The sequence below is a fragment of the Mustela nivalis genome (assembly GCF_964662115.1).
Source record: "Mustela nivalis genome assembly, chromosome: 13".
In the NCBI taxonomy this organism is placed as follows: Eukaryota; Metazoa; Chordata; class Mammalia; order Carnivora; family Mustelidae; genus Mustela; species Mustela nivalis.
In genome coordinates, this window is record NC_139032.1 from 55,887,955 (window position 1) to 55,898,945 (window position 10,991).

Genomic DNA, 10,991 nt, shown 5'->3' on the forward strand with positions numbered 1-10,991 from the left:
TATTATACATCCTTTAGATTACTGTTGTAAAATGTTTTTTCATGAACCTGTCATGAAGTATAGTTTTTAGAATTCAAACCAGGTTACCCAAGAATAGTTTCCTGTGGTCCTGTTTTCATGAGGAGAGAAAGCACATGCATGTGTATGTGGGCTGCACACACATCCACAAAGGCAAATGATATGCCAAAGGCTCCGCGGTTTTCTCTTGCTGGTGGGGTGAAGTTGCTTTTTAAATTTTCTTCACTTTCCTAATCAGTATTTTCTAGCATGTATTAAACAAGTATTAAATTTAATAGAAGTAGTAAATTCAAACAGCTATTAAAATTGATAGGACCAAAAATAACCACCCAGTTACTTGTATCTTGGGGACAGCACAGTTGCCTTCATTTTCTCCTGAGTTGTCTCATAGCAGATGCCTGCCTACTCCCTTTCTCCAGTGGGAAATAGAGAAAAAGTATGGAGCAAGAGGCATGGGGAACCAAAAACGGGCCCACGGACAGACCTCAGTCAGGCTGTGCTTGTCCACTTCCCTGTGGAGTTGGCTCCATCCTCAGCTCCTCCCTCTTTCTCCCCGTGACCCAGAGGTTAGAAAGTGCATAGGATTAGTACCATTACCTGAGAAGCTATCAGCTGACCATCTTCCTAGAATAAATGGCCTTTGTTTCTTTTCTTTTTTCAAGTAGGCTGCATGCCCAATGTGGAGTCCAATATGGAAATTGAACTCGGGACCTTGAGATGAAGATATCAAAAGTCAGACATTTAACCAATTCAGCCACCCAAGCACCCCCTATTTAAGCTATTTTTATTTTTTTAAAGGTTTTGTTTTGTTTTGTTTTTTATAAATGCTAGCTGCATTTTTTTTTAACAGATTGTATTTATTTATTTGACAGACAGAGATCACAAGTAGGCAGAGAAGCAGGCGGGGGGGGGGGGGGGGGGGCGGGGCGGGGAAGCCGTCTCCCTGCCAAGCAGAGATCCGGATTCAGGGTTCGATCCCAGGACCCTGAGCCAAAGGCAGAGGCTTTAAACCACTGAACCACCCAGGCGCACCTTTAAGCTATTTTTAATGGAAAATTTTTTCAGATATAGAAAGAAGTAGAGAGTATAAACTCCGCTTCAACAATTGTGAACATTTGGCCAGTCTTGGTCCACCTATACCTTTCCCCAAATTCACTTCTTTTCTTCCCTCTTTCAGGAGTTAGCATCTTACCGTCAACTGTATAAATTAACAAAAACTTATTATTTATTGTGTCTTTTTTAAAAAGCATGCACTGATGCTGTAGGAAAATTCTTCATATTCTACCCTAATGTCAGCCCAAATGAACAACTGCGCAGCCCTTGAGCCCTTGCTGTGTTTCCTGCTTCCCTGTGTTTGCATTCATTCTTCTCTCTGCCTACGAGTCTAAATCAGTCTGCTCTCATTCCTTCTCCCAGTGCTCTGTGAAGCCTTTCTCAGTTCTCCAGGCTATAGCGGTCTCTTTCCTGGACCTTCTTTATGACCCTTATGTAGCATATCGTAGTTATTTGTGTGCTTATCTTGGATAAGCACTGTTAGACTGTACTGTTCTTATGAAACAAGGAGTATTTTCCTGACCTCCCTCTCCAGTGGTACTTCGCAGTGCTTAATGCAGAGAAGGTGCTCAGAAATATGTGCTTAATTAATTTGACTTGATTACATTCACTGAAGAAAATTTTCGATTATAAAAGAAACACATCACACTAAAAGGAAAATGTTTAGATACAGCCTGGGACCGAAAACATTTGATCTCACCTGCAAGGATTTTATTTTATTTTTCTAAAGATTTATTTATTTATTAGAGAGGGGGGAGAGCAGAGGGAGGGGGATAAGCACACTCCACACTGAGCATAGAGTCCAATGTGGGGCTCTGACCCAAGACCCCAAGACCGTAACCTGAACCGAAATCAAGAGTCGGAGTCCTAACCAACTGAGCCACCCAGATGCCCCTCACCTACAAGGATTTTAAAAGACTTTAAAGAATTATAAGGAAAAGAATTTTCAATTTGAGCCAATATAGAAAGGCAACTTTTTTTGAGGAAAATAATTTTTCTTTATGTCACTTAACTGTCACTTGTCAGTTTTTCACATATATATTTGGAACCTATAGCTCTTCTCTGCTTTTCTAGAATGCTTTTTTTACCCCAGCTAGGTAAGAGTGACTCTGACTGTATTTTAGAATATCCATTGTGTTTTAAAACGTAGATTTAAATCTTCAGTAACAGAAATAGGCTACACGTCGGACCCACAGGCCACATGAAGTAAGTTGATACCAATCTCATGGATGCTGGTAGCTCACAGGTATAGAGTTCCCCGTGCACACTGTGTTGCACTGTCGCCACGTATAACTATCAGAGCAGCCCTCGGGAGCCGGGCAGAGCAGCCCGGGGCAGGTATGGTTACCTTAAATCTGCAAGGATGCAAACCTGGGTTTAGGGAGATGGAGTGAATCTTGCGGAAGGCAAAAAGAAGGAGTGTGTGATTTTAGGCTTGGATTGGAAACCTGAGGGCTTTGGGATTAGGTGTTGCAAATGTGCAAAGATAGGAAACTGTCTTTTTCAATATTGTATGTCTTTGGGAGACAGACCAGGTTGCTGAGGTAAGTTATGTATCCCTTAATGCCACAGAACTACCGAAGTGATCTGGTACTTTTTGAAGCAGTCATTTCTCAGATCCCTCATGTTCTGCCTTAGTCTTTTGCCATAAGAATGAATCCACTTTCTGATGAATTAGCAAGGCTGCTATGGCTAAGTGCTGGTGTGGTTCTGTCTCATTGTCTTTTCTTGGCTTAAGAAGACCTCTGAGCAGGCCCATCTTTGGATAGTGTGACTTGCCTAGGCTCTTGCTCAAACAGATGTGTATGGAGGACTTAGTTACTCCTTTGCCTCATCATCCTTTTATAACCATTATTTTTTTTTAAGATTACTTATTTATTTAACAGAGAGAGAGAGAGACCAGAAGTAGGCAGAGAAGCAGGCGGGAGGGCACTGGGGGAGAAGCAGGCTCCCTGCAGAGCAGAGAGCCAGATGCAGATGCGGGGCTCCATCCCAGGACCCTGGGATCATGACCTGAGCCGAAGGTAGAGGCTTAACCTACTGAGGCAGTCAGGTACCCTCTTTTATAACCATTATTGTAAAATTACAAAGCAAAATATGTACACTGTAGTATAGTTCATGAAGAGGTTTTGTCAGCCTAAGGGTATCCTCCTACATGATCACCAGGTTTGAATTTTGGTTTGAGAAGAGGAGAGGTGAATATACCATTGCTGATGGTCTCTTAGGTGCAAGAGCTATGCTAGGAGAGGCATACAGAAAGTCAGTTCTGTAATAGTGGTGGCAGAAGGACGAGTCTCAGGATTGATTTTAAAGGTTTCATAAAAGCTTTATTTGCTCAGTGAAGTAATCAGTTGCATTTTTTTTTTTTTTTTTTAAGTAACCTCCACATGCAGCATTGAATCCAGTGCAGGGCTTGAACCCGCGACCCGGAGATCAAGATCTGGGCTGAGATTAAGAGTCGGATGCTTAACCGACTGAGCCACCCAGGTGCCCCATCAGTTGCATCTTAAATGCTGGTGTTGTCTGTATTACTGACATCAGCTCATCCTTTCAAAGTTACCTATCATGCCAATTTTGCCAAAGTCAAGGATATTTTAGGGGAAATAAAGATGGACTTTCTAGTCTTGACACATGTCCCTTGGAGTATGAAGATTGTTTTAATATGAGATTTCATTTTTTAAATCCATTTGATTAACTTGGGTTTTCGTATGAGGTGTGACCATAAGTTCCATCACTTGTGCCGCTGACTTGAGGCTACACGGCGCGAGAGTCAGCCCGGCATCACAGGGCCTGGTTTGACCCACAGCTTAGCAACTTACCAAGGCTTCCCAGCCTTGGCAAATTACTTAACCCCTCTAGTCCTCAGTCTTCCTGCTTGTAAAACGGGATGGTGATGCCGTTCTCACAGGGTCCCTAACAGACCACGTGAGACAACGTAGCGGAGGTGCCTGGCACCCCCAGGCAGCCAGCACGTGTCCCCAGCTGCAGGGCTCACAGACGGATGGAGAACTTATGGCACAGTGCCTATATGCTGCTTCCATTCTCCCGAACTTTTGTCCCAGCCCAGAGCTCCTGAGCTCCAGACCCACGTAGGCAGCCACCTGCCAGATGTCTTCATCCCAAAGCCGCCACCACTAAAACCAGTATCTTGGCTCCAGTCTTGTTAATTGGCTCTGCCAGTTTGCCCAGATGAGTCACATGGGAACTGTCCTGGACTTCTTCCTCATCTCTCTTCTTTAGTCCATCCTGCTTGCTTTACTCTCGCTGAGATCACTTGCCTCTGACCTTATCTTCTGACTTAGTGACAGTAATATCATGGTAACCTGCCTCCCCAACACCAGTCAGCATCCTTTCCCTGAGGTAGTCCCTGTGACTCCCAAGTGATCTCAGAAAATAAAATCAGGTCTCCGGAAGTTCAGCCTCAAATCCTCTCATGGTGCCTCCTGTCTTCAGGATAAATCTGAGCCTTTTTGTGATGTAGACCCTGCCCTTCACTTTTCACTCCTCTCTTAGCTCTGTCTCTGTGAGAGAGAGCGAGCTCTCATGGAGTCTCTCCAAAGTCCCTCCACCTGGGACTTTCTGACTTCCATGAGGTCACACTTGCGTGCCTTCGCAAGTCCTATTTTCTCTGCCCAGAATATTCTTTCAGCCTCCTTCTGTGTAGTTCTGGGAGGCTCGTGGCTGGTGTTGCCTATCCCTGAAGGCCTTCCTGTGCCAACCCCCCCCATCCCACGCTGCTCTCCCTAGAGGCTTCTTTATCACCATTCACCCCTACTGTAGCTGTCATTAATGCCTCACCAGTCTATATGTGACTGAAGCAATGGGGACTAGTATCCCTTTATCCCAGCGGTTTGTAAAAGTCCTGTGTGTGAATGAACTTGCATCCTTTCTCTAAGACAACCCAGAGAGGTTCAGACGCCAGGTGTGTCTAATGCTATTTTATTGCTTGTCACATCTTTGAGGCAGTGAAGTGGCAATTGCATACAGATGCCATGTCGCTGTGTGGACCACCAATGGAACTAGGGCAGAGCTGCCTGACAGGCGGGCTCTAGGGTCTGATGCACTGGATTTTGAGTTCTAGTTCTGCCTCTCGACAAGCCTGCCATCTAGCTTTGGATTTCCAGCTCCTGACCACATCGCTGTACTGCTAACGTGATGGTCCCAAAACAGGAGCATTGGGTCCTCCCAGCAGTTGCCTTTCTTCTGGAAAATCAGCAAATAATGGGTTTATACCTCAAGCTTCTGGGAACTCTACTAGCGTGAGTCATCCTTCTCTGGTCCAACCAGTTCCAAGGTGGGTGGGGTTAGATGACCTCAGATATGGGGTAAATTTGTGGGGATAAATGCTTCCCCATGAGACCCTAGCAGCCTGACACCTTGCCTTTTGCAGTGACACTGTTTCTATTTCCTAAAATTTGGGTTAGAAAAGTTCATTACCAAGCATCTACAAAATTAGTTCAGAAGCTTGAGAAAATCAGGCAGCTTTCTTAAAGAATGGATATCAACTAGACCTGCTCCATAATGCTTTTAAAAGTACAGTTGTCTGCCCCTATCCCACTCATCCTGCTCTCAGAAGTTAGATCCAATAGAATGTGATTCTGCAAATGTCATTTATGGGTTGTCTGCAGGTGTCATTTTTGAAGCCCCACTGATTGCTGTGGGTTGCTGCAGAGTAGGGGACCCACATTCCGAGAAGGGGCTGAGGACTGACCTTAATGAGGACAGGATGAGGTCAGAAGCGGAGGCCTGGGTCAGGATGACTGTGGCGGCGGAGGGGCGGGGGGGAGCTTGCCCCGCTTCTTCCTTCCTTTCTGGCCAAATGGTTTATGACCTCACAATGACTTTTTCTTCCCAGTGCAGCTTAGGAATTATAAATTCTGAAGCTCACAAAACTTTTTGTGAAACTGCTTGTATTAGCCTGCAGTGATTTCAGAAATTAAAACTATTTCTGTTCTTTCGAGTTTGTGCTACTGTAGTTAATATAAAATGAGCTTAAAGGATGTGTCGGCAAAGTCTTTCTCCTTTGGGAATCAGCAAGCCTAGAACTGGGAGTCTTAATGAGACAGGGGCTGTTGGATCAGACAGCGCAGTGACCATGGCCATGGTCCCCCAAATCCTCACTGTTGCCTTTGGCAGTGGCTGTATACATCTGCCAAGTGAGTCATGATCATTTTTATGACACATCATTAAAAATTTCCAGAGTTACTTAATAATGAAGTTTAAGGAAACTGAAGGGTTAGATTTCAGGAAGTAGCTACTTTTTAAATGCCATCTAGTATTTTCATGCTATGACTTAATTTCACATCAAACTTTAACAAATTCTGACATTGGGAATCTATAATTTAAACCAAGTGTAAAGCTAGGACAGTGCATTATAGTTGGTCTTTAGTCACAGTTCCTAGTGTGGCCAATTCTGCAGCCTCCCCACCTTGTCTCCTCCTCTTCTGCCCTCACTCACCCTCTCCAGGCCTACGTGCCTTCCTCAGACCCACCTCAGGGCCTTTGCACATGATCTCACCCCTCCTCCAAATAGTCAGTAGCTTGTCCCCTCACTTTCTTCAAGGCTCTGCTCAAGTGGTTGTGTACCAGTGAGATCCTCCTTTCATCTCCCAGTATCCTTCGCGGCAACATACCTTACTTCCTTCATCCTGCTTATCCACAGAGCTGGTCACGCTCTGACCTTCTGTTTGTGTCTTTATTTAGCTGTGTGGTCTTTCTCCTACCCCTACTTCCCTCCCTTCTCATGGAAGCACTACCAGGGCAGGGACTTTGTCACTTCTGCTCCTGGGTATATCCTCAGTGTCTTAAACAGTTTCTGGCACATATTAGAGGGTTAATATAAATACATGTTGAATACATGAATGAATGAATCATGGAATTTTTTGCCTTAGGAGGGACTTTTTAGGATCATTGTTATGTTATGTTACAGATTGGGAAACTGAGGCACAGAAAGATTGTGTGGCTCATTCGAAATGGGGCTCAGTCATTTCACCACTGTTAACAGCTCTTTTTAAAAATCCAGGAATATATGTGGAGTGAAAACAGACTGATAGTTTAAAAATTTAACAAAAATAAGACAAGTCATTGTGTCATAGCAAAACTTTCTAATACAGAAGGCAGAGTCTTGTTCATGTTCACACTGTAGAATGCACCTCGCGAATGCACCTCGCATATAATTAGTGCTCAAGAGATATGTGTTCATGGATTTGGTTACATTTTTATAAAGCCATTCCTTTCTGCAAGACCCTGCTTCCATGCTCCTCTTTTTCTTTTTTTATTCTCTCCCCAAATAGACGATTGTTCTTAGGGCTCCTCATTCAAACTTCTTTCAGTTACAAGTGTCCAATTTATGCGCTTACTCTGTGTGTGTGTTTAATTTCATCCACGAACAGCTAGCAGGATCAAAGAGGTGACCTGGTCTCTGGGAAGATCCAGAGATATTTAGTTATTCCCGTTTTCCAGATGCAACTACATCAAATAAAGCAAAGAACTAATCTTTCTAGTTCACTATGTGGAAAAAATCCAGCTGACAAGCCATGGTGGTTTGCTGGCCTGCATGCTTCTGACCTCAGTCTTATTTATGCTTACATAGACATCCTTGGAATCTCACTTTTGACAAAAAGTTGTTTATAAGTAGCATGATGTTTAGATACACAACAGTCAGTTTGGGAAGTAGGACCCATTAATTTCTCTTTAAATAGAAAAGAAATGAAGCATAGCTAATCTTTATAGTGACCTGAAGTGAACTTCAGAGATGCAGTGACCTTAACTTTAACAATTGGAAGCCATGAAAATTCAGGATGGGTATATTTAGGAAAAGTGAGAAGAGAAATGGGCAACCACATGAAATAGAAACCTCTTTATGTTGTTAGCATAGATTTTAAAAATCCACTCTTGTGTGTCTTTAGATATCCTAAATAAATAAACAATTCGGAGGATGTATTGTCTGCACTTTAGACCATTCTCGACTAATCACCTGCAAACTCTTTCAAACTATACAAGCTCTCCTGGAATCCAATATGCATACTCCCCACCCCTCCCCAAAATAAACAAAACCTCTGTCCTCCACGCCCTACCACTGGCAGGAGATGACTCTCCTTGGCTCCTTCCTACTGGTCCACGGAAATCCTGCAGTTGGTTGTGGGGCCCATTCATATCTGTGCCTCTTTCTCTATCATAAGATAACCGGAGAGGATTCAACTCTGATAACAGAAGCAGCTAAATCTTGGATTTATATACTCCAATGGCTGGAAAGTGGCTCGAAGAGCTAAATCTTACTGTATCTGTCACTGGCATTTAGCCAAAGTTGCCTTTTTCCATGCATTTCCACAAATCTGGCTGTGCGGGATAGCCCTGTGGTGCGGCATTCCCTGCCAGCTGGGTGCGTGGTCCGAGATGTGCTTCTAGCAAGAGTGACCGTTTAGCAGTGCGCTGCCCAGACCCCAGCCTCAATCTCCCACACAAAACCTCATGTAGGAAAGACGTTAGGGTTGGAGGCTGACAGGGACAGGACCCATGGGCAGAAAAAGCTGCATGGCCCATTATATACCTCCAGGTTGGGAGGGGGTAGGGATAGTGTAGTCCTCCCAGGTATTTTGGAGACAAGGTTCTCAGGATTCTGAGGGGGCTTATCTATTGTTGGGAAGGGTCATTTAATATTGTTCAGTAAAATCACAGTCATGGGACCTTTCAGATGTATACCAGTGGGTCTTATGCTTGGAGGGTGATTTCTAACATCTATATGGGAGGGAGGGGGGAGAGATAAAGGAAGTTCCCAAAGGAATTTTTTTATGTTAAAGTAGACCGACAGGATCTTGGGGCTTGGGCTAAGATTGCCTTCTGCCCTTAGCAAACAATTCGACATCAAGGGAGCTGAGTCCCTAGAAGAATGTCACTCTGCCTGTTTCAAAAACTTGTCAATGGGCTGGAATTAGTAAGGGAATTTAATAATCTTTCTTCTGCCTTTGTTTTCCACATCAAAACCCATCTGCGGGATTGTTGTCTGGGCTTGGAAGTTAAGTCTGCCTAACAGATAGCAAAGCTCGCTGAACCAAATGGGGATTTCGCCCATGATTTAAGGTAAAGGGGCCACCTACCTTGCTCTAACCAGCTAGGTTCATGACGTACCCCAGCGTGGAGTCAAACTGTCTAAAGATTTTAGGGCCCCATCAGAGTTTTGGGCTCCGTTCTTGCCTTCACAGGGTTACAGAGCCGTGTCTTAGCCACATTAATAGCTCAGTCAAGTCCCCCACAGAGATGAGAACATTTGGTCACCAGAGGCCATCTCAGTTTGGCCTGTCCTGCAAACAGTTCACAAAAGAAGAAATTCACATGGTGACGGGACAGATGAAAAAGTATCCACCTTCACTCACTAGCAATTAAAGAAATGCCCAAGATTAGCTTTTTAATCTCTCAATTTGTCCAAAGTAAGAAAGAATTACATTACCTGGTTGAGGCACTTGCATTCGCTGCCTCAGAGAAGGGTCCTGAGTGGGAACAGTTTTTCCCAGGCCACGTGGTGATGTTGAACAGAATCCAGACATGCAAATCCTTTCTCCCAGCTGCCCTACTTCTAGGAACCAAAAGCTGGGAATTTATATGGAGGAAATGGGTTGAGGACCTACTCAAAGAAGAGTGTACAAAGGTTGCAGCATTGTTTGAATGTTAATACTTGGAAACAAACTACGTATTTTAATGATAAGAGATTTAAGTAAATTGTTGTATATCTGGATGATAGATTTTTATAGTGTATTTAAAAGTGATATAAACTATCACATGCTGGTCTGATAAAGATGTATTGCTGAGTGGGAAAAAAAAAAGCAATTTACAAAAGAACCTGAGATCTAATCCATTCTTTAAAGAGATCCAAATCCATTTAAAAGTCATGTTAGGGGGCGCCTGGGTGGCTTAGTCGTTAAGCATCTGCCTTCGGTTCAGGTCATGATCCCAGGGTCCTGGAGTCGAGCTCCGCATAGGTTCCCTGCTCTGTGGGGAGCCTGCTTCTCCCTCTCCCACTCTTTCTGCTTGTATTCCCTTTCTCACTATATCTCTATCAAATAAATAAATAAAATCTTTTTTTTAAAAAAAGTCATGTTAGGTGAAACTCCAAACTCCTATGGTGACTTTTATTTACTTCTTTTTGTTTATCTGCACTTTCTAATGTTTCTGCAATGATCATCTATTAATTACTGTAATATTTTTGATAACTGCAGCAGGTTTGGTCTCCTGCTGGGATTGTTGGGGGAAGGAGGAAGTGGAGATGGGGCTGGGGAGGGTGGTGAGTAGGAAGTTTTCCCACCTGGATTGATAACGTTCGACCCATAGGAAGTATGCAAGAAGTCCGTCTAAAGTTAGATGTGAAGCATTCACAGATTCTTTTCAGAACCGGTGCACTGCATCAGTGGTGACAAAGGACAGCATTTGGGGAGCAGAATGGGTTTACTTTTAAGTAAATTCTCATCATTTTTTAATTTTTTTAAAAAGATTTTATTTATTTATTTGACAGACAGAGATCCCAAGTAGGCAGAGAGGCAGCAGGCAGAGAGAGAGGAAGGAAAGCAGCTCCCTGCTGAGCAGAGAGCCTGATGCGGGGTTCGATCCCAGGACGGTGGGACCACGACCTGAGCAGAAGATAGAGGCTTAACCCACTGAGCCACCCAGGTGCCCCCCCTCACCCAGCTTTTTAAAAGTAAGTGACAAAGAAAACATGCTTGCAGAAAATAGAGCCTGGATTCTGTTCAGAAGTTAAAAGTCCTCCCCACCCCGCCCCGCCCTGCCCTTTAAACCATGTATTCTTTCTTCTATCTAGGGATAATCAATGTTAACTTTATTCTAGATCTTTCTTTTTGTATTCATTTACATATACGATGGTATGTGTGTATATGGATGAATATATACTAATAGTCTTGCGTTGTTAACTT

At 43.7% G+C, this 10,991-nt stretch overlaps 1 protein-coding gene across 2 annotated transcripts in view; it reads left to right on the forward strand.

The window, feature by feature from the left end:
* ACO1 (aconitase 1) overlaps positions 1–10,991 on the forward strand; it is a 56,776-nt gene that overhangs the window by 4,772 nt on the left and 41,013 nt on the right. Inside the window, exon 2 of one of the 2 annotated variants that reach the window (XM_082694554.1) lies at positions 10,583–10,759. The exons of the other annotated variant lie outside the window; for it this stretch is intronic. The gene's annotated coding sequence lies outside the window, so the exon portion shown is untranslated. The remainder of the gene's footprint in view (positions 1–10,582; positions 10,760–10,991) is intronic. 2 annotated transcript variants of the gene reach the window in all.